Source organism: Danio rerio, chromosome 19 (assembly GCF_049306965.1).
Source record: "Danio rerio strain Tuebingen ecotype United States chromosome 19, GRCz12tu, whole genome shotgun sequence".
NCBI lineage: Eukaryota > Metazoa > Chordata > Actinopteri > Cypriniformes > Danionidae > Danio > Danio rerio.
This window is the reverse complement of record NC_133194.1, coordinates 48,550,001-48,574,865: the sequence shown is the minus strand read 5'-3', so window position 1 is coordinate 48,574,865 and position 24,865 is coordinate 48,550,001. Positions and strand designations below refer to the sequence as shown.

At 36.2% G+C, this 24,865-nt stretch overlaps 1 long non-coding RNA gene across 1 annotated transcript in view; it reads left to right on the top strand.

Moving 5' to 3' along the window:
- Positions 1-4,964: 4,964 nt before the first annotated feature.
- The window catches only part of LOC141379179 (uncharacterized), a 36,472-nt gene continuing 16,571 nt past the window's right edge, over positions 4,965-24,865 (top strand). The window contains exons 1-2 of the long non-coding RNA XR_012395256.1: positions 4,965-5,170; positions 5,789-5,902. This is a non-coding gene — a long non-coding RNA (uncharacterized lncRNA). The remainder of the gene's footprint in view (positions 5,171-5,788; positions 5,903-24,865) is intronic.

Genomic DNA, 24,865 nt, shown 5'->3' with positions numbered 1-24,865 from the left:
TTAGCTACCGATATCTAATGATTTGATTTAATTAAGCACAACCTCAGGAAAGATGTACAGCGCTGACGTTCTGACTTGACTTTTGTCCCCTGCTGTCTGTTATTTCATTGAACTCCTGACTGCTAAACATGTTTGCTTTGAAATAATTGCAGAATAAAACATTCCTGATTGGGGTAATTAATCAAGTCCGGTAATCTGGTTGAGATAATTAATCTCATGATGATGTTGTGATTTATGCACGCTGCAAGTTCACGTCACATGGTGGCTGTGATTTATTTGAAATGATCGTCGGATGTACTAATATTTTCTTTTGATTTTAATAAGATGCATAGTAAATCCAACTTCAGAACAAGATCAGATGTAGCATGCATGTTGAATTTGATTGCATTGTAACTCTACATTATAGAATTACTTTGGCATCAGTGATTATATGTGTATGTGTGTTTCTTTAATCTGTATGATTTCATTCATTCATTTTCCTTCGGCTTAGTCTCTATTTCAGAGGTCGCCACAGCAGAATGAACCTCCAACTATTCCATGTTTTACGCAGCAGATGCCATTCCAACTGCAACCCAGTACTGGGAAAACACCCATACACACTCCCTCTCACACACACTCATACACTACGGTCAATCAGTTTACCTATAGCGCATGTGTTTGGACTGTGGGGGAAACCGGAGCACCCGAAGGAAACCCACACCAATACGAAGAGAACATGCACATGTAACCCCGCCGGTCCTACGCCACTCAACCCGCTCCGAGTTGGTATCGAACCGGCGACCTTCCGCATGAGAGTCGGGTGCTCTACCAAGGAGGCTAAAGACCATGGCCTCTAGCGTCTGTCGCTGGAGCACCTTTAGAGGTCAGAGGAGTGAGGTTTACCTGCACAGCACACACTAGCACACACTAGCTTGCCTCTGTCTGCCACCCCTCCAAACCTCACTCCCATCCGGGTCACGGCACCAATGTAACCCCGCCGGTCCTACACCACTCAACCCGTTCCGAGTTGGCATCGAACCGGAGATCTTCCGCATGAGAGTCGGGTGCTCTACCAAGGAGGCTAAAGTGAGGCTAAAGAGGCTAAAGTGAGGTTTACCTGCACAGCACACACTAGCTGGCCTCCGTTACACACACTAGCCCTGTGTTGGTGTAGGTTTTTCTCTGGGTGCCCCCACAATCCAAACTAGTATCTCTTCTTATCTCCTCCAAAGATTTCTGTTATGTTTTCATGTGATTTTTAACTGTTGTAGCTATGAAATAACTTAAATTATTCAGCGTAGTGATGTGAAGCTGTTATGCGCTCAAAACCTGCCGGTACTACTTCTCTGTGCATTTATCTGATATTAACAGCACACATTAAAATGCTCACAGCAAATCATATCAAGCATCCAACATGGCATTTTAAATAAAATATACACTGCACTCATATTGTTGAACTCTGTTTTAAGGTGGAAAGAAGCATAACATGCTTTCTGATTTAATAATTCATGCACCCGGGGTGAAACTCCAGTCATGCTGCTGAAATTGCAGAAAATAAAAATAGTGCGAGTGAAATGTTGTCCTGTTGAAAGACACTGACTAGTGCTCCTATTAATGTGCTAAAGATAAAAACACAGCAATATTGTTAACTCTAATTTTAAATTAGATTTCGGACACTGTAAAAAATGCTCTGTAAATTAACAGTACTCAGCCTCCCGTGCCAGGATACTGGAGAGGAGGATCCGGCCAATGGTTGAACCTAGGATCTAGGAGGAAAAATGTGTTTTTCATCCGGGCCGTGGCACACTGGACTAGAGGTCTGCTAAATTTCAGAATAAATCGCGGGAGTGGTCGGTAACGGGTTTAATTTGGGACGGGAGCGGGCTGTCTAGCAATATTGCGGATATTGCTATGCGAATGAGAGAGAGAGAGAGCTTTGCCTGTGTGTGTGCGTTTGGTGCTTGTGTGTGTGTATGTTAGTGGGCGCGCGCGCGAATGAGAGAGAGAGAGAGAGAGAGAGAGAGAGAGAGAGAGAGAGAGAGAGAGAGAGAGAGAGAGAGAGAGAGAGAGAGAGAGAGCAAAATACACTCGGGCCAGTTCCGGCTAGATTCTCTTACCGGAGCCGGGCCAGATTCTTGTGGACTCACTGCCCGATTCCGGCCCGAATCAATCGGGCCAGATGCGGCGGCCGTAAGCGAGCCGACGCTGCCACATCCGTGCCGGAATCGGCCCGGTGCTGGCGCGACTCAGTATTTTTGGTTTATTCAATTCCCCTATAGCGCATGTGTTTGGACTGTGAAAGTTAGAATTATTACATTTATAGAATTAAATTATATTTGGGCAGCAATTAAGTAGATTTAAAAGGATTTCATTATTTAGCATTTTACATTAATCAAATAAAAACTGTAAAATTATTTAACATTATTTGTATATTAGTATCTTTATCTATATTTATCTATGCACATCTCCAGCTCCCCAAATCTCCAGCTGTCCATGATCAAAATGTTTTCTATAAGCCAGTATTAATCCGATGATGCCAAAACCTCACTCAGTCAGCAGACTGAAGCAGAAAAGGCCAAAAACTGCAGCTCTTCAGGCCAGCAGATCTGATCTTCTCTGTGTTGTGTTGAGTTTTCAGAGCCGAACACAGCATGAGCCCGAACTCTGGATCATCTCCAGAATATTTCCATACACCGCTGCAGCTCTTCAATACACTATATTGAGGATGTTAAGTAGTCATTTAGCAGATGCTTTCATCCAAAGCGATTTACAGTAGACTTATTACAGGGACAGTCTCAATGGAGTGATCTGGGGTTAAGTGCTCGGCTCAATAGAAATGCCTCATGGCTTTTACCCACAAATTTAACTGAGAAACCTTAGTTAGCAGCCGCTCGCTGCTCTGAACAAACCTGAAGACTCTTTAAAATACAAAATATAATTGCTTTTTGCCATTAGATTGCTGCCTTGCACCTTTCATTACGACTTAAATAATTATCAATTACTACATCTATTGTTGTTTCGTTCCATCTATTGTTCCATCTGTCTGTCTGTCTGTCTGTCTGTCTGTCTACCTACCTACCCAACCCATCTATCTATCTATCTATCTATCTATCTATCTATCTATCTATCTATCTATCTATCTATCTATCTATCTATCTATCTATCTATCTATCTATCTATCTATCTATCTATCTATCTATCTATCTATCTATCTATCTATCTATCTATCTATCTATCAGTGGTGTAGTCCTAGAAAAAAAAGGTGGTGTACTATTACACTCGACACAAATTTTAAATGAAAGTAGGCAAAGAAACGACAAAAGTCAATGTTTCTTCGATTCATTGGAGATATATATATATATATATATTTTTATTTTTTTTGTTTACATCAGTTACCTGTATTTAAGTTAACTCAAAAGGGCCTGTGCATACATGGAAAGACAGCTTTTTAGCTTACTTTCTTTACTGGCTTATTACTTTACATTTCATAGGTTCCTTTAAACGTCAATCAGCAATTATTTTTAATTGTCACATTCGTGCATGCTTGTTTTAAACCAAACTATTAGGAGTCTGTCTTCTGTTGTCGCTATTATATACTAGTAGTTACCCTTTTAAATTGCACATTGTTACAGGATTTGTGAGTAGTGTTTGCCTAATTGTTTTTAGTGTTATATACAGTACGGTATAGTGTCGTTCATTAGCGGCACAATTAAGACAAATGTGAAATACTGGATCAGGATCAGATCCTTTTGGGGTAAACAAAGAAAAATGTGTCATATATATATATAAGGGGACGCAAATACATGTAAATTAGGGAAGTTTAATCAGAAAAACAAGTGAGTATACTGAGGGTGTACTCAATTATTGATCCTCAGAAGTGGTAATACCCAAACAGCTCATGGAAAAAAGTAAGCATACTGAGTATATATGCTTATAGCAAGGACTACACCACTGCTATCTATCTATCTATCTATCTATCTATCTATCTATCTATCTATCTATCTATCTATCTATCTATCTATCTATCTATCTATCTATCTATCTATCTATCTATCTATCTATCTAGTCTCTCCATCCATCTATCTATCTATCGTTCTCTTTTTACCTATTGTTCTATCCGTCCGTCCATCCTTCTGTCCTTCTTTCTTTCTATCTATCATGTTGTTCTACCTATCGTTTTTCTATCTATCTATCTATCTATCTATCTATCTATCTATCTATCTATCTATCTATCTATCTATCTATCTATCTATCTATCTATCTGTCCGTCCATCTGTCCGTCCGTCCGTCTGTCCTTCCATCCATCCATCCTTCCATCCATCCATCCATCCATCTATCTATCTATACTAATAAAATATTGTATTGTTAATCAATATTCAAAAATCATATTTTTTCTTCCTAAATTGTAAATAGTTTTAAGCTCTGTCTCTTTTTTAATAGTAATATTTTATTCTTAATCGTTAATTAGTAAATTATATGATCATCAGCAGTCATCTGAACATTATTGTGGACGATGGTGGGCTTTTATTTGGTCAAAAAAGTTTAGAATCACTTATTTAGTGTATAATTTATCATACCTGGCAACATTAAATATGGAAATTCATTACATGCATTTGATTTGGGTGTTTCTATATTGATTAAATTTCCATTACAAATACAAATACAGTAATACCATTTAAAAAATGATTAAATACAACCAAATTTGATATATATAGTTTATTAATATTTTTTTATATTTACCTTTTCTGTTAATTGCAGAAGCTGACACGGATGTAAATTATAATCTATCAGTCATATATCTGATCATTAATAAGTAAGGAGTTAATTAGTATAAATTATTATAGCACTAATGCGACATCACCTACCAGTTGAACTCTTTTACTGAAGTATGTGTGCACGTGCACGTGAGTAGCCTATACGCGCGTTCTCATGCTAACGACACGTGTCTGGTAATTAACAAATGTCTCCTTGTGCCGTGAATCTCTTCCAATTCTTTTTCTCCTCGTCTGTTTCTCACTGTGAGACAAGAACACCGCAATCACTCACATCCGAGTGCTTTAAATATAAATAATGAGCCGATTTCCATTAACACCGGGCGGCCGCAGAGCCTCACACAGACCCGCAGAGGAGACTCGGAGACCCGCAGAGGCTGGAGAGACACGGGGCTGGATGTGTTCAGTCTGCAGCTCAGGTGTGTGCAGTGAATCAGGCCGTTTTTCACAGCCTGACTGACAGGATTATGGTGTACGTCGAAAACAAGACTGATATCCTGTCAGTTTGACTAGTTCAGCTCATGTCCTTCAGGAAATGCTGCAGTGTTTTTGGTTTGTAGTCTCAGCATCAGAGGCGAGCGTCATGGCTATATTGGGGTATTTTTTTTTATATATTCGCACGTTAAGACTTTCTCCTTAATTTAAGTAAAGCATTATTTGCAAATTCTGATAACATAAGCAGCCAATGACTGTAAAAGTAGGCTGTAACATTGTTCACAGTCAATTAAATAGTGCTACTATTGTTTTGAAGACACACTTGCATGAACTGATATGCAAACTAACTTTACCTCAATGTCATGGCTGTTCAAGCACGTGACCACTCGTTTTTTTGAGTCAAGTTCATTATTAGTGCATTACAATATGCAAGTATTGCGATAATGTTATTTCTTGTAATACAACTTTTCCCTTTCAATTGTTAAAAATTTGATTTAAAGGGATGGTTAATCTAAAATAAAAAAAAAATAAAAAACTTATTTACACCTGTTTTAAAACTATATGAGTTTGTTTCTTCTATTTTTCTCTTTTATGTGATAAAGCTGGTCCATATTGACTCGCTTTTCATGACATGGTGTGTTATTCTGCTGGAAGTAGCCATAGAAGATGGAGACACTGCTCATAAAGGGATGGACATGGTCAGCAGCAATACTCAGGTAGGCTGTGGCGTTGACACGATGCTTAATTAGTATTAATGAGCCCAAAGTGTGCCAAGAAAATCTCCCCCACACCATTACACCACCACCAGCAGCTTGAACCGCTGATACAAGGCAGGATGGATCCATATATAATAAAGCGTACTTGCAGTCTATACATGCTTTTTTGTTATAGTTGGTTACATTATTAAATATCTGACCAAAAAGAAGATATTTTAAAAAATGTTGGAAAGCTGTATCCATTGACTTCCATAATATTTGTTTTTCCTACTTTGAAAGTAAATGGTTTGCAGCTTTCATTAACATTTTGTTTTCAGCAGATGAAATAAACTCAAATTTTTGGAACCTCGGGGTGAGGGAATAAGGAGTAAATTAAATGTTTTGGGTGAACTGTCCCTTTAAAGTATTTATACACACTCACCGGCCACTTTATTAGGTACACCTTACTAGTACCAGGTTGGACCCACTTTTGCCTTCAGAACTGCCTTAATCCTTCATAGCAAAGAGTCAACAAGCTACTGGAAATACTCCTCAGAGATTTTGCTCCATATTGACATGATAGCATCACGCAGTTGCTGCAGATTTGTCAGCTGCACATCCATGATGCCAATCCCCCATTCCACCACATCCCAAAGCTGCTCTATTGGATTAAGCTCTGGTGACTGTGGAGGCCATTTGAGTACAGTGAACTCATTGTCATGTTCAAGAAACCAGTCTGAGATTATTTGCGCTTTGACATGGTGCGTTATCCTGTTGGAAGTAGCCATCAGAAGATGGAGACACTGTGCTCATAAAGGGATGGACATGGTCAGCAACAATACTCAGGTAGGCTGTGGTGTTGACACAATGCTCAATTAGTACTAATGAGCCCAAAGTGTGCCAAGAAAGTCTCCCCCACACCATTACACCACCACCACCAGCCTGAACCGCTGATACAAGGCAGGATGGATCCATGCTTTCATGTTGTTGAGGCCAAATTCTGACCCGACCATTCGAATGTGGCAGCAGAAATGGAGACTCATCAGAGCAGGCAACGTTTTTCCAATCTTCTTTTGTCCAGTTTTAATGAGTCTGTGTGAATTGTAGCCTCAGTTTCCTGTTTTTAGCTGACAGGAGCGGCACCCGGTGTGGTCTTCTGCTGCTGTAGCCCATCTGCCTCAAGGTTGGATGTGTTGTGTGTTCAGAGATGCTCTTCTGCAGACCTCAGTTGTAACAAGTGTTACTGTTGTCTTTCTATCAGCTGGAACCAGTCTGGCCATTCTCCTCTGACCTCAGGCATCAACAAGGCATTTGCGCCCACAGAACTGCCGCTCACTGGATATTTTCTCTTCTTCAGACCGTTCTCTGTAAACCCTAGAGATGGTTGTACTTAAAAATTCCAGTAGATCAGCAGTTCCTGAAATACTCAGACCAGCCTGCCTGGCACCAACAACCATGCCACATTCAAAGTCACTTAAATTCCCTTTTTTCCCCATTCTGATGCTCGCTTTTAACTGCTGCAGATTGTCTTGACCATGTCTACATACCCAAATGCATTAAGTTGCTGCCATGTGATTGGCTGATTAGAAATTTGCATTAACGAGCTGTTGGACAGGTGTACCTAATAAAGTGGCCGGTGAGTGTATTTGATTGTAATATTAAAATACACAGGTAGAGTGAATTAAAGTCAATGGAATACAGGTCAACTAGAGTTTACTCAAACACTTGAGGAGGCAGGGATAAAGATACAGCCCCATCTGGTCAAATTTGGATAAAATAATTCAAATTTCACAGGAGGGTGAATAATTTAGCCTTAAACTGTATGTATTTTATACTTGCAAGCATAGTAGCAGTCTATGAAACTATTATAATTCCTAAGAGAAAAATGTGCTGTCTTTCTGACATTTATTTCTGCATAAATGACTTAATCTCACTGAACACACTGCTGCCTCCTACCAAGAGCTCAATGAAGTGCAATTAGTTGTCAGTGGGATTCATGTTTGTTCACTAATCAGGAACATTCAGTGAAGTCAAACTCTGACTGTACTGTGCTTTTTCAACACATTCTCACTCAGAAGGAAACCTTTCATGAGTCAGATTTGACTATATACGCAGTGTTGGTGGATAAAACAGTAATATATCTATTTTTTCTCTTTTTTTAATGCATTAAAACCTTTTAGAAACAAATTACTAGACATTGCATGACAGCAGCATGTAGTTAAAATAATACAATAAAAAAAATACTAGATGAAAAAAAATGGGTAGAAAAAAAGACATTTAGCCTACACAGAATATAGCTGGTAATAAGTGAAGATAAGAAGATGCGAAACCCTCTAAATCCATCCGACCCCTTTTCTTTAATGAGTATTTTCTATCAGGCTCCTCTGATTAGGTTCAGAAGTTTTATTTTATATGCAATAATAAGGTTATTAGCTGGTAAATAAAATACAATTTTTTTAAATGTCACTTTAGAAAATTCCTCGGTTTTTAACAAGGTACATTTTCTTTGGTGTCAAAACCAGCTAAATCCACCAGTGCTGCTTCTTTTTTTTTGGCAAAAACCTTTAAATCCACCTACTGGAACATTCATTTATTTTCTTTTCGGCTTAGTCCATTTATTAGGTCCGTTGTCGCCACAGCGAAATGAACCGCCAACCCATCAAGCACATACGTAGCGGATGCCCTTCCAGCTGCAAGCCATCTCTGGGGAACTTACACACTCATTCACATTAAAACACTACAGACAATTTAGCCTACCCAATTCACCTGTACCCCATGTCTTTGGACTGGGGAACCGGAGCACAGGGAGAACATGCAAACTCCACACACAAACGCCAACTGACCCAGCTGAGGCTTGAGCAAGCGACCTCCTTGCTGTGAGGCGACAGCACTACCTACTGCGCCACTGCGCCACCCTATTATAACAAGACTAGTTGTAATTAGTTGAAAAGCACCAAAGATGCAATTAGAAATTATTTTACCAAACATAAAACACATAAAATTAAAAATGTATAAATCTGTCAAGTAAGTGGCGGTTCCTTCCGCTGTAATAAACCAGGGAAAAAGCAGAAGGAAAATTAATGAATAAAATATGTCAAGTGCATTAATCAAAAACATTAAAACTGACATTATTGAAATCTGAACAATCTGGTGTCATTTTTGATATTTAGGATTTAATGTAAGTAGAGCATTGTAAACATTAAGCTAAGCTTGGTAGATTCAAACAATGTAGTGTAAATACATTGTGAAACATCAATATCTGTGCATTTTCTATTAATATAAACACCTTATCAGATCTATAGGCATTATGAAGTAATATAAATAATGAATAGTTTTATACATTATATTTGTCTTTAATGAAATAGCTTAAACTAGCAAATAAAACACAAAGTAGGCCTACTGGGCAAAAAGGGCATGCCTCTCAGACACTTTTAGAAGCGGTCATTCATTCATTCTCTCCATACTCAAGGTCTTGGTCTCTTGTTTATCCTCATAGCATCCACGTGGGATAAAAGAACAGACTCTTAACTCTGTCTTTTGTGAAACGCAATTGCCGTATAATGTAAATCGGACTCATTCAAAGTAGCGTCGCTGCGCAAAAAATGTTATGATTGCATGCTACACTTCCGACTGTACAGTGTGTTTTCTTTTTCTTATAATGCACTGCGTTTTGAGGTAAGGGATGTTTTAATTTGTTATTCACTGAGAGTTGGACAGGCTCATCCACTTCATCAAACTCCGTCTTTTAAAATCAGAACAAAACAGTCTCCTCATAAAGCGGGCGTATCAGAGCGCTGCCACATTGAAAACATAAGATTCGATTCATGTCATCTGATTGGATTTCTCAGGACATAGCGGCATTTGCTGTTAAAGGCAAGTGATGTTTAGAGGATTTTGCCAACAAATTGTTATTTCTGAATGCACGGATGCTGCGATTTAGACAACACAATCTCAAGGCAATTCGTAACTTTTTGATTTAGTGGCTAATTCATATGAATTCGTATGATCTAATTCGTACAATTTAGTACGATTTGCTCATCCCACAATAACAGTTGGGTTTAGGGGTGGGGTTAGGTGCCACGCCTTCTTTTTAAAATTGTACAACTTCGTATGACTGAACTTGTACGAATTCATACGAATTAGCCACTAATCAGGCAAAACGTAAAATACTTACGTTTCCTCTTGTGTTCAGGCTGAATTAGATGATTTGAAGCAAATCTATTTGTTGGTGTAGTACTTACCTAAAGCATTCACTCACTGTCATTATCTCATTTTTGGCAGAAGTGGCGTTTCGCGGCTTTTGCATCTGAACTCTTGTTACAATGTTACAAACTATTGTTTTCGAGTAGGTAAATGTGTTAATTAATTTCCATATCTTAATAAGCAGATCGTATAAACGCTGTTGGTATTAAGTTGTGATGTGCGGATCGATATTAAAGTATCTATCTCCGATACCAGCTTTGTGTGTTCTAGAATCGATTACATTATCAAAATATCGATATTTCAGTAATTTGGAGCAAATATGTAGTTTATTGGAAATAGAAATACAGTGGAAAGTAAGCGAAATTACCCTAGTTTATCTGAATAATGCCAACTTAGTCGGGACTACTTGTTCTTCTGCCTGCCCATAGATATATACAATAGATATAGCATAGGGACCCTGAGCATGCGTCAATAGCGCCGCCATATTGGTACAGTGCTCCCAGGACAAATGTCATTCAAGCGCACTAGTCAAGACAGTGTTATTACGTGAAGATGCAGGACTTTAGCGCTGTCTACGGGTGTAGTAACAAACTAACAAAGAAAACAAAGCACAATGGCAGAACATTTCAAAGGTAATATTAAGTTTTTTACGTTTTTGTATGTTCTGAAATTTGTGCTAAACAGGTAGCGTTATTGATGATAATACAGTCTCTTACTGCATTCACCATAAGGCAAAGCAGCTCCAACTCGCACTAAATACTTGGTTTATGCTAGTTTTGTTGAATAAAATCAGCAAACAATGCAAAAGAAATATGACAACGAGATGCTGCGCTGCCAGAAACTTGTATTATTGTCGGTTAGTGAATGAGTCGTTCATAACGGAGATTCATTCACAAACACACAATGTTATTGTCAGGAATGCCAATGCGATCGCTGATTAATCAATGTAGAAAAGTGATGTAAAATTATAATTTTCGTAATTAAAAAAAAAATGTGCATACTAACATCCAGGATAACTCCCGATCATAGATATATGTGTATATGTGTATATCTCTGGCTTTGGATGGCCACATTCCTTCACTGTACCTTGGTCCCGCATTCATTTCAAAGGAGCGCTACCCTGTTCCAAAACGGCGGCTCTATTGACGCATTCCGTCCAATAGACAACAACAGGGTAGGCGACATCTAATGTAAATATCTATGCTGCCTGCCAAGTCATGTGCGTAATATGGCACTGTATGACTGCAGAGCACGCTAGCTAGCCACTCAGTCAGTCCGCTGGCACATGTTGTTCAGTCACCCTGTTGACCGCAAGCAAAGTTTTGTGTGGAGCAACTTCACTTCCATGCTGTTTAAAACGTGTAACAAAACAGTGTGATAAAACCATAAACCTAATCAAACACCTACATATAAATCACAAGACAGAATATGACTAGGCGGTCAGAAGAGGAGGAAAGGAGACGCACAGGTGCTGCTGGGGCGAGACAGACATCGCTTGCAGAGTCCTTAGGTGGAGCAGGCAGGTACAGAGGGAGAAAAATTGGCTGTATTTGGGGGCTTGGGTTTTTGTGACAATGATAATACAAAAGAAAAAGGTTATAAAGGGGACTGGATTAACATGTCACTAAACAAAAAGGTGTGAATATATATTGTTTTATGTTAAGATGTTCAGGCAGAGGTTTTAAGATATACATGCTCAAATGCTGTCAATAAATATGTAATATGTAAGTTGGCTCTTTTTTGTATAATAATTATTCATCAATAAACAAGAATAACCCATAATATATCTAATATTCAGTATAAAATGACTCTTTTAAGTACACTACTTGTTACTTTAATTTTCCAAATAGTAATTTTTGGGCAAAGTATCGGTATCGCATTGGTATACTCGTCTTTATTTTACTTGGTATCGGATCGGATAGGAAACCAGTGATATTGCACATCCCTAGTATTAAGCCAATTGTATTTTAAATTATTGTTATTTATACATGCTTGTTTTTATTTAAATTAATTAATAAATGAATGCTTTAATTTCACATAACTGATTATATCTGACGAAACAAAGTGAACAAACTTTGCTAAATATATTTTATTTATATAGCACAGATTTTTTTCCCAAAATAACGAGACAAAAAAAGCATTGGCTTGTAGATGCATTTCAACTCCAAGTCCAATTTCAGAGCCTCCCGAGAGCTCCAAACCAAAAAACGCCAAGCATTCAGCCCGTGTAACTCAAAACGCTGACATTTTCCTCTGCAAAATAATCCAATTTCCAAGCATTCTCTTCTCATAAGGGTTAATAGGTCCCGCTTGGATGTAATTGCAAGACAGCGGCGATCCACTTGGATGCAAAGAGAGTACAGTGAGGAAAAGAGAGTGCTGGCGTTATTTGATTACAGCTTTCAAATATGAATAAAGCCCATTTACCTATTCAGCACCTAATGGGGAGCAAGCTGCTCCATTCAGAGCTAAAGAAAGAGCAACACGCTGTTCGTGAAAAGAAAAGCCTGTCATTTAACCTCAGCATTCAGCCCAAACTTCTAATAACAGTACTGTATGATAGAGCCTTTTCACCTTCATGGGTTTCTCAGCAGTGGAAGTCGTCATAGTTGGATAAACTTAGAGTGTAGTGAATGGCAGAGTGGGGGAGAGCGGGGCGCAAAGTAACACTTTTTGGTTTTGGTCAAATAATGAAGAAAGTAATGGGGTTAGACGGACCATATTTTTTTATCAATAACACACAAGCCTCTCCTACAAATGAGCACTGATAGTATGATCGCTGGACCTATGGTTTCCATGCAGTATTGCAAAAAGTGCCAGGAGTAAAATGGTTACTATTTACCCCACCTGCGGGGCAAGTTGTAAGAGACAGATGTTTCGTTGTAACACAAGCTTAAAAAGGCAGATTTCACACAATTAATTTAAACTCAGTTTACTTTAAATAGTAGCTATTTCCTTAGTAATTGCCTCATTTTTTTTTATTCTACATAGCACAGTATGTTTATTTATTTATTTGTTTACTGCATAAACACATTTGACTCTATTTGCATTAATATCCATTATTATACAATGCATTTATTTGCATTATTAGCAATAAAATACATATTTTTTCTATTAAAAATATTTTATATTAAAAACATTTTAATAAAAAAATTAAAAATATATATTTTGTTAGTTTAATTGGTGTCCAACAGGAACTAAGCCAAAAAAATGAATGAATGAATGATTGAATAATCTATGGAATCTGACTATATAATCCTGATAACGTAATCCATTATTACTACCCAGCTTAAATTTCAAGGTAACCGGACAATTTTCGAAACAGGGAACAAAATAAATTTATTTCTCTACACTTTCCAAAACTGCTTCCTGAGATGGATTTAACCACTGGAATAGTAACTTTTATTATTTATTTATATATGTGTGCATATATTTGCTTCAATATTTATTATTTAACTGAATGCACAACTGTTGGTATTGACCAATATGACACATTATGGCAATATATATATAAATATATGACACAATAATATGCAATCATGAAATCCACAAATAATATTATGTAATTCAAAAAGTAACTGTACTCTGATTACAAGTATTTTAAACAGTAGCTTACACTAATTACTAGTTGATTTTTGGAATCTAATTACATAACCCAGATTAAACATAATCCATTATTACCCAGCTCAGATTTTCGAGGTAACCTGACAATTATCTAATCGAACCGCAAACTACAATCCAAACGTGAAACAAACAAACAAACAAACAAACAAAAAAAGATTTATTTCTTCTTTCGTGGCTCTGCACTTTCTAAAACAGCTTCCAAGATGGATTAAACACCGGAATAGTGACTTTTATTATTTATTTATATATGTTTGTATGTATTAATTTCGATTATTTATTATTTAACATCTCATGCTTTTGAGAGCCTGAGTGCAATACTGTTGATATTTAATATTACACATTATGACAAATAAATATATATATATATATATATATATATATATATATATATATATATATATATGAAACAATAATATACAATCATGTAATCCACAAGTATTATCATGTAATCCATAAAAATAACTGTAGTCTAATTACAGGTATTTTAAACAGTAGCTTACTCTAATTACAAGTAGTTGATTTTTGGAATCTAATTATCTAACTACATAACCCAGATAACACATAATCCATTATTACCCAGCTCAGATTTTTGAGGTAACCTGACAATTATCTAATCGAACCGCAAACTTTCCAAAACAGCTTCCCAAGATGGATTAAAGACAAGAATAGTAACTTTTATTATTTATTTATTTATTTTTTATTTATATATTTTACATGTATAAGTTACATGTAGTAACTTCGATTATTTATTATTTAACATCTCATGCTTTTGAGAGCCTGAATGCAAAACTATTGATATTTAATATAACATAATATGACAAATAAATAAATAAATATACATATACATAAATATATTATTGTTTCATGTATGTATGTATATATATATATATATATATATATATATATATATATATATATATATATATATATATATATATATATATATATATATATATATATATTTGAAACAATAATATACATGTAATCCATAAAAAGTAACTGTAGTCTGATTACAAGTATTTTGAACAGTAGCTTACTCTAATTACAAGTAGTTGATTTTTGAAATCGAATAACCCAGTTATTAAATTGGGTTAATTACATAACCCAGATTACACATAATCCATTATTACCCAGCTCAAATTTTCGAGGTAACCTGACAATTATCTAATCGAACCGCAAACTACAATCCAGACATGAAACGAAGAAAAAGATTTATTCCTTTTTTTCATGGCACTGTACACTTTCCAAAACAGCTACACGAGATGTATTAACCCACGCACTGGAAAGTGTGAAGTCATTAGGAAATGCCCAGTTTTCTCTGCTAATGACTGGAGGAGTAAAGCCCAGCGGTTTCGAGCTCACACAAGGACTCGCTTTCTCTGACTCTAGCCGCTCGTGCCAAATTAAACAGCCTGGGTTTTAGAGTCGAAACAAACCGAGAGCCCCTGGTTCGTCACTCACACATGACCATGAGAAGAGGCGAGTAATTGTGTTCGAATATTTTATTATGTCTTCGTTTTATGCAAATTAGCACTGAAGTCAAGTCAAGCATTATTGTCTTTCTACTATTACTGAAAAAATTATTCAGTGGATTTACCTATTTTTTAAAGGTAAGTGGTTGTAAACAATTGATTGGGGCTGAATTTAAACAAATTAAGTTGAACGTACTAAATTGAATTTGTTTGTTTAAATTCAGCCCATATAAACTGTTTGCAACCACTTGGTAAATTTGATAAATCCACTTACTACTTTTTTTCAGTGTGTGGATGTAAATTGAAAACATAAATAATGATAAATAAACATAATCAAAAATATGATGTCTAATATGATTAGAGCTATTTAAACCTATACATAACTAACATACAGGTGTGGAAATATACTATACATATACTGTAATACTATACACAGATTATACAAGTACTTTTGCACAAGACAGAACAATATTGTGTAAGATCAGTTTAATGTCATGCAATGCCAATAAGAGCCACCATTCTGACTGCTGAGGATGCATTTGTTGGGTAATAATACCCAACAAACAAAGAGGTTATTATAACAAAGAGGTTATAATAATAATAATAATATTTCATTTTAAGCATATTTGACTATTTAAAAAGTAAATTAATTCATTAAAAGCAAAAATAACAACGCATACTTTCACAATTCTTGCCATAAAAAGTGCTTAAATGGATAATAATTGAATAATTTGAATATAATGAATTAAATGTATTTGATCTTGGAAAAAAGTAAGGTAACATTTTGCAATAAGGTTCATTAGATAATGCATTTACTAACATGAACTAACCATGAACAACACATGTACAGCATTTATTAATCATAATTGAACATTTACTAATGCATCATTAACATCCAACTCCATGCTTGTTAACATTAGATAATGCACCATGAGTTGTAAAAATAACATATAACCTCACTATAAAAATGCAATCAATTTAAAAACATTACTTACCATGACATTAGCAGGTTACTGTGTTCTTCTGATTCACTTCACTGCATGCACTGTCTGATGAAATTTAGAATATGCAAATATTCGCACCTTGATTTGACCAGCATTTGACCCTGATTGAGGCACTTCGCAACAAGGTGGGCTATTTACACTAAGTGCACATAGCCACTCCGTTTATTTATTTACATGAAAATGATTCATCATGTGATTAAATAGTAATACAAATATTAAAAATAAAATGTTTTAGTTTAAAGCAAGGGCGACGCTGTGGCGAAGTTGGTAGTGCTGTCGCCTTACAGCAAGAAGGTCGCTGCTTGAGCCTCAGCTGGGTTCGCGTGGGTTTCCTCCGGGTGCTCCGGTTTCCCCCACAGTCCAAAGACATGTGTTACAGGTAAATAGGGTAGGCTAAATTGTCTGTAGTGTATTAGTGTGAATGGGTGTGTATGGATGTTTCCCAGAGATGGATTGCGGCTGGAAGGGCATCCGCTGCATGAAACATGTGCTGAATAAGTTGGCGGTTAATTCCACTGTGTCGACCCCTGATTATTAAAGGCACTAAGCCGAAAAGAAAATGAACCAATGAGTTTAAAGCAAATGAAAAAGCGTCAGTTTTTGCGATGCTTTATCAGCAGCATCTGTATTGCTGCAGACATGAAATAATCAGTTGTGTAAATAAAACGATCGCATTTATTCATATCGGTAGGTTGACTTAAATAAATAAACAAAGTCATAGTCTTCCATTGCTTTGGCCGAATACCAAACAGTTTGCTTTAATGCTCTCTAAAGGCCTCTCGGTTTGTAGAGACATTATCCACAGCTTGACTGTATTGATCAAAATATGAAAAAACTAATCAGCTGTGATGCTGTGCCCAAAGCAAATGCCACACACTCCCTATAAAGTAGTTGTTTTGTAAATTGTTGTTATTGATTTCTGGATTCCTCCCGCTCTTTTTTTAATGTTTAAACTGTATGTGGTAAACTGGATTGCCTGCAAAGGGTTTTTTCTTCTTCTCCGTCAAAGCTAGAATGTAAATAAAGACAGAAGCAAATGTCAGAGCCCAACATTGGCATTCTGAGATGTGGTTTTCCTCTTGGATACATAATAAGTTAAAGATGAAGTTTGGCCTCAAGCTCTCTTTAGATCTTGAGCACAATCACTTTTGCTCTGGGCCTGTAATTCGAGGCCCGCTATGTCTTTTTTTTTCTTCTCTGTGTTTCTTTCTCTCGCTCTTTCTCTGTTTAATGTCAGTTTAGGTTGATTTTACTTAAAAAATGTAAGCAATTCTGTTGTGAGTTAGAACTGTTAAGTTCACTTAACTTAATTGTTTAGAATTGCTCGCATTTTTGTAAAGGTAAAGTCAACTGAACACTTTTTACAGAGTAGTCACCACCTCCTGACTCAGTTGAGCAGAATTGACGCAGTATTTTTTGTTTACATGAATGCAAAGCATATTATTTCTATAACATTCCCTTAAAAAACATATTTTCTTGCTTGTTTAAACTACGTATTTAAAATGAGCTGAATCAACACAACTCTTGAGATTTTGTTGGCACAACTTAATTGTTTTATGTCTACTTAAATTTGTAAAAACTAATGAATTAACCTAATTCCTTCATGTTGTTCCAACACAAATTGATTCTGTGGAAGCCAGTATTTTTGACAGTGTTCATCGAACTTACTGTTACATATCCTGAATTATATATAGGATTATTATTATTTAGGAAAATACCGTATATCCTAAAACGTGCAAAAAAATATGTTGATGGAAACAGGTACTGAAAACCAAATGCTGGCATTCGTCACTGTAAAACCCAACAGTCAACTTTATCAAATGAATGAGTGTAGTTAATTTACTGAAAGTTAATTCTACTCAATTGGAAAGAGTTTTGGGGCTCTATTTTGACTATCCGTGCGCCAAGTGCAAAGCGCAGGGCGCAAACGCATTAGGGGTGTGTCAGAATCCACTTTTGCTAATATAAGGACGGAAAAATCTGCTTTGCGCCGTGGGGCATGGTCTAACAGGGTTGAGCTTATTCTCTTAATGATTTATAGGTGGGATTTGAGAATAGACCAGTCAGAGTCTCATCTCCCATTCCCTTTAAGAGTCAGTTGCGTTACGCCCTAAGCGCATTTGGTATTTACATGATGTGTAAGTGTAAAAACTGAGTACTTCACTAGCAAGAAAACAGTTAAACCGAGCATCTACAACGCGAGAATGAGAGATAATTTATTAACTTTCACTTTCGCTCTTGTGGATAGGGCAACGTGTAGTACGCACAGACATCAATTAGCCTATAAATAATACATTTTGTTTTCAAAACTATTTCTAAATTCAGTTCTAATTTCCGGCAAACGAATAAATGAACAATAATAACAAAGTGTGCTCAAAAAAACCTGAGTTATATCCATACACATGCTGTGCCCCGTATGGTCTCAAACCTGACAGGTGGACAAATCTAAGCTTGTTTTTAATAAAACAATTATAAATATGGATATAATAAATAATACTGCTAATAATAATAACATTATACAAAAGCTAATTGTTATGAATGAACTTAAAAAGCTCTCGAGATGAAGAAGGCATGAAGGCCGTAGTTTTTATATTTATGTAAGCTAGAAAATAATGTTTTGTAATATTTTAATCCTTTATATTTATATCCTATAAATATCCTTTTTATATCCTATATATATCCTTTACACCATTGAGATTTATTCTGTATTTTCTATTGGATTTAGATCAGGTGATTGGCTGGGCCATTCTACAGCTTGATTTTTTTTTTCTCTGAAAGCATTTGAGAGTGTTTTGGATCATTGTCTTGCTGAAATGTCCACCTTGGTTTCATCTACATCCTTCGAGATGGAGGCATGAAAGTAGTGGTTTTTATATTTATGTAGGCTAGAAAATAATGTTTTTAAATATTTTAATCCTTTATATTTATATCCTATATATATCCTTAATATTTTAATTATTTTTCATGTGTAAAGATATTTGCGTATTGCTCTACATCTTGTGTGTATTAAGCAGTGTGTAAGTGAGACGCACAACTAACGCGCTCTGCACTGGACAATAGACCGGCTTTGTTCTGGCCTATTGAACAGTCTATTATAGTTTCACAAAATAGCAACGCGCCAGCATTGCGCCTTAACACGCATCCTTTTTTTTAGACCAGAACACCTATGGGTGCACATATGAGCACAAATGCATTTGCTATTTAAACAGCGTGGCGGAAAACATCAAAACAACTCTTGCGCCAAGCTGAAACTAGCTAACAACAATTGCCTTGCGCCGGGTGTATGATAGGGCCCTTGAACTCAGTGTTAAAGGTTATGAGTTCATTAAATACCTCATTGCTTCAACTCTAATGAAGCAAGTTCACAGTACTCATAAGGATTAGTTTTTAAGCTTAAATGGTTTATTGCAATTAAGTTTTACAGTGTAGATTTCTGACTCATTTTTACAGTTCAGAATCACGATCACTTTATTTGTCGTGCACCTTTTACATTTACTGCATGGAAACTAAAAGAAAGCAAATTAATGCATAAATGTGATGTGGAAATTGCGTCCTATGTAAGAATAGAAAACATTTCAGCTTTTTTCACAATCACTTTTGCTCTGGGCCTGTAATTCGAGGGCAGCTACATCTTTTTTTTCCCTCTCTCTCTCTCTCCCTCGCTCTTTCTCTGTTTAATGTCATTTTATGGGAAAGCCACATTGGCATTGTTGTCGTGACTGTTTGCAATGGCGGGTCGCAGTGAACGGCCAGAGATGGATGAAGTTAATGACAGATTGTGAAGCGTGTTGGTATTTGCCCCAGCCTCACTGTCGGCCTGCTAAAGCATTCATCACACACACACACACACATATATATATATATATATATATATATATATATATATATATATATATATATATATATATATATATATATATATATATATATATATATATATATATATATATATATATACACACATCTCTGAGGATAAAAGGAGACGTTTAGCTCAAAGGATCAAATTATGTTTATCTGTGCATATAACAAACCCGCATCGCAATTCAAAGCAGCTTGAAGGACTTTTGATGGAGGAATAAATCACTCACTGAAACTGTTGGTTATTTAACATCAGTTAGTTTGCTTTGCGTTTTTGTTTCATTTGTTAGAATGTGTTGTGTCTCATTTTAAGATGATCATACATTTATAGCGTAACACGTTACAATATGATTGTATCAATGTACAACGGGGAAAACAAGTATTGAACATGTCATGTTTTTTCCAGGGAGTAATATCTCCAAGGGAGCTGTTGACATGGAATTGAACTAGATTTTGGTAAAAACCCAAACAATACAAAAAAAAAAAAAAAAAAAAAATTGAAAATTTGTTGTGTAATAACACTGGAATGACTGAAGAAGAAAGCACTGAACTACTTAAATGTATTTAACACTTTATGTAAAAGGCTTTTTAGGTGCTGGCAGCTTAAAGACGCCTCATATGTGGAGAATAAAGTCTCATGTATTGCTCAGGTGTGAGTTTCTCACAGACTTCAGAATGTCAAAACCTTGGTGGTTCTGTGGGTCTCGTCTATCAAATCTGAGCTTTATTCTGTATTTTCTATTGGATTTAGATCAGGTGATTGGCTGGGCCATTCTACAGCTTGGTTTTCTTTCCCTGAAAGCATTTGTGAGTCTTCTTGGCTGTGTTTTGGATCATTGTCTTGCTGAAATGTCCACCCTGGTTTCATCTTCTTCAGCCTCCTGCTAATGCAGATGTTGGACTGAAGCAGCTTATAGTCATTTACACTGAGGAAGAGCAGAGGGTTGCTGGAGAACTACTGAGACATTTCAGCTGCTGTGTGGGCATTCACTGCTGAACTAAACATCCCTTTCTTCATGTGTTCAATACTTTTTTTTCTGCATCATTTTTTATGCATGACATTCATTTGTAAACTTATTAGGGATTGAACACACGGAACGGTGCGTAGGCCCTATTGGAATTGCTCCACCTCCGCCTTCAGAATGAACTGCGATTTTTGAGGGGCTAAACATGCTCGAAAACTCACCAAACTTTGCAGACGCCCTAAAAATAGCGGATATTTACGTTTGTTATGGGTTTCGGAAGTAGGCGTAGCAAAATGACTCAACAGTGCCCCCTATGCGCATTTGACAGACTGGCCCCCGCGCTGCGATTCAAGTACACGGACGAGAATTGGCACACACATCAAAATCTACAAAAAAAAGTCACTTGGAGCGAAATTTCAAACCAAACAGGAAGTCAGATATTTTTAACTTCCTGTGCCGAAAATTGCCTCCTTGTCCTCGTTTGTAAGTCGCTTTGGATAAAAGTGTCTACTCAATGACTAAATGAAAAAGTGGCATTTTTGCCATTTCCAGGCATTGTATTTTAACGAACTCCTCCTAGGGATTTGATCGAATCAACACCAAAACTGGCTTTTGTCATCTAAAGGCCTTGGCGATGTTAAATTGTGAAGATCTAGAGTTTTCGTCGAAGAGCATGTCCGTGGTGGCCTCTTAAACTCTGATGATTCGCCATGAAACAGGAATTGATATAACTCAGGCATGCATTGTCAGATCTGCCTCAATTCACATGTTTGATAACAATCCTGACCTGAACACATTCTCAAGCCTACATCCATTTACAGTTATAGTGCCACCTGCTGGCAACAGGAAATGACTTATTTTACAGTGTAACAGACTCCTCCCACAAATTTTTTTCACATCGAATCCATATTCCATTAGATTAGTCTGAAAGCCTTTGTGATGCTAAATTGTGAAGATTTCGAATTTTGCTGAAGGGCGTATTGACGGCGTACTGACAAAGTTCAGTGCTCCGCCGTTGAGGAGGAATTACTTATAACTCAGCCAAACAATGTTTGATCTGCCTGAAAATTCACATGTTTGATGAGATTCAACTCCTAAAGGCATCTACATGCCAAAATTGAGCTACACTCATAGCACCACCTGCTGAAAGAAGGATGTTTGGCATAAATCTGTGATGTTTTTTAACATATATCACACTAAAAAAATAAATCCGTAAAATTTACGGTAAAAAAATGGCAGCTGTGGTTGCCAGTACTTTACCGTTAAAAACACGGTACAAACCGTAAAAGTAATTTTAAATTTTTATGGTTAATAGCCATATTTTAATAATTTATCGAGATAATATGTCTGTATTTTAAATGATCAACATCTACACATCTTTTGTTACACAGTTAGACATGTTAGCAGGTGGTAATGAGAAAGTTACATAATGAGCCAATGCTCATCACAATCAACTTCTCCCACAAGCAGAAAAGAGTATCAGCATGTAGAAGGTGCTCAGTGTCATTCACACAGCTACTAAACACCAGTATGGTAACACGCATAAAATTAAAGTCATGAAATAAACATTGTTTATCAACATTAGATGTAACATAAATCTCTAATGTACATAACTGATGGGGAAACAACTAAAAAGATCCATATTAATGTCAACCAAATGCATAAAAAGTGATGTGCCAAGCAGGGAATTCTAGGAAAGTCAATTTACGGTTATTCGCCGTATATATTAAGGAAACATACCGTTAACCAGGTTACACATTTGTACTGTAGCATTTTTACAGTTTTTACAGTGCAGCTCAAATTATTATTGTGCGCTGTTCTCTGTCATCCTAAGGCCACCAGGCGGTGGTGAACTCGGGTGTGAGGTCCCTTTCAGTGCTGCTTGCAGCTTTAATTAGTTTTGTTTTCTTTGCATATACGAGTTTCTTTAATTGTTACCAAAGTAAATTTCAAGTCAACGGCACCTTCAGAAATATGTTTTCTGACTTATTTAATCTGACTTGTTCAATGCTTATTTTCTGGACTGTATTTACTAACACAAAGAAACAATGAACAATACATTTATTACAGTATTTATCTTTGTTAATGCTAGTTAACGGAACATTTAGTTATTAGTTAGTTCACAGTGCATTACTTAATGTTAACTCTGGATTAGGAGTAATGCCTCAGTTGCTATGTTGAACTATGAATAATAAATGCTGTACAACAGTTAGTATTGTGATGTTGTACAACTCAGATTTGTTTTTTCTGCCATTTATACAATGCGATATGAATAAAATCTATTTGATTATCTGTATTTGGATAAATTTTACATTTGTAGATTAATTTAGGAAGATTCTGTTGGCGAGGGCATCTGCATTAAATATAATAAACAATCTGCAGTCATAAATAAATACAATAAAGAAAAATGCTAATTAAATAAACAGTGTTTTATAGTTTTATTTTGGTATAGTCATTCATTATAACTCGTTTACTGACGTCAATGTATGGTACATATAGTCAGTGATTATCTGCAAGCAAGTTCACTAATGCAAACACATTATTATAAAGTGTTTTACAAACCATGGTGCTCATTTTCATTTAATTTTAAAAGCTTTCTGTCAGAAGAGTAAATATCACTTTTACTTTTAATGTTCTCACTGTATTGTGAAGAAAAATAACATGCTTTATTGAATACTTCATATCATATTTTATTTATCCGTGACCTGAAATCCAGCTTGTACTCTTCTGGCCTACTTTGAAACTTTAGTGCAGCACTTTTTTCTTGTCATTGAGTGCTTGTGTTGCAGTTTGTTGAATAAGTGTCTGCAAACCCTGCCGGAGAAGAACTGGATTTTCTTGCAAGTCTAAGAAGGTGATGAAGTTTGGCACACTTTGACTTTTACGTTCACATTTAGTCATTTAGCAGATGGTTTTATCCAAAGCAACTTATGCCAAGTTTAGGCCCCATTCACACTAGTGCGTTTTAGAATGAAAATGATCCGCGTCCTTACTAGCGTTTCTGAACAGCTCTCCGTCCACACCAAAACGACTGAAACGCACATCATGTGACCACACACACACTCTCTCTGGCATGCGCTGCAGCCTATATACCCAGATGAGAGCTGTGCTCATCAGACTGCTCATCAGGCATCTCCCGCAGGATCTAATATCACTATTTTTGTTAAACGTGATATTTCATTCATCTTGTTGTCTATATCTAACGACATATTCCCCGACTTGAATCTATTACTTGTTCTCAGGTAACGTGTTTTGGCTGAGGGCAAAGATAAGTTAATAATTAATGTAACCACGTACATATTGACTGATCGCTTGCCTTTATTTCCTATAATGTATAAACTTATTGCATTTTATACTTTTATAATGGCTATTATTGATTATTAAAACTGATATTCAGCAAAAGAGAGGGTATGTTTCGTATTTTCACTGAAAATGAAAGGAGGCAGTTGGGTCCCACTTTATATTAAGTGGCCTTAACTAATATGTACTTACATAGGAACTAATAGTTTGTTACTATGTACTTATTGTGTAAATACATGTATTTACTGTGTACTTATGCTTGATTAAATACATGTATGTAATTACATCTATAACTAACTTTTATAATTACATTTGTAAATACACTGTTGACCATCCCTTACACCCTAACCCACCCTTAAAGGGTCACGAAACACCAAAACACATGTTTTGAGCTGTTGACAGCCGTATATGTGTCCCACACTGCTAAAACACTATTAGGACACCTATATTTCACTAAAAAGTGTAAATTGGTTGTTTTCGCATTATTTCAAGCAAATTCGTACTTCCGGTGTGAAATGAATTTTTAAAGCTGCGTCACGGTCATGATATAATAGCGTG